Below are 255 nucleotides of genomic sequence, written 5' to 3' on the forward strand. Positions count from 1 at the left end.
CCCCAACCCAAAAAAAAAAAAAAAAAAAAAAAGAGAATGACTTAGGGTCTGCTTTAGAATCAGAGGTCAAAAAGGTATTAATAATAAGATGAAATTTAAATGGAAACCTCAGTGACAACAAGGAACTTGCCACAAACACATTTAGGGGCAAATAATTCATGCAAAGAAAACAATTCTTGGATAAAACAACATGGTGGAATGAGCTGGGGTATCTGAGTATTTCTGAGTCCAGAGAGGCTGGAGAAGATTGAAGGC

The sequence above is a fragment of the Carlito syrichta genome, unplaced genomic scaffold (assembly GCF_000164805.1).
Source record: "Carlito syrichta isolate Samal-C Ts95f unplaced genomic scaffold, Tarsius_syrichta-2.0.1 Scaffold301006, whole genome shotgun sequence".
NCBI classification, from domain to species: Eukaryota; Metazoa; Chordata; class Mammalia; order Primates; family Tarsiidae; genus Carlito; species Carlito syrichta.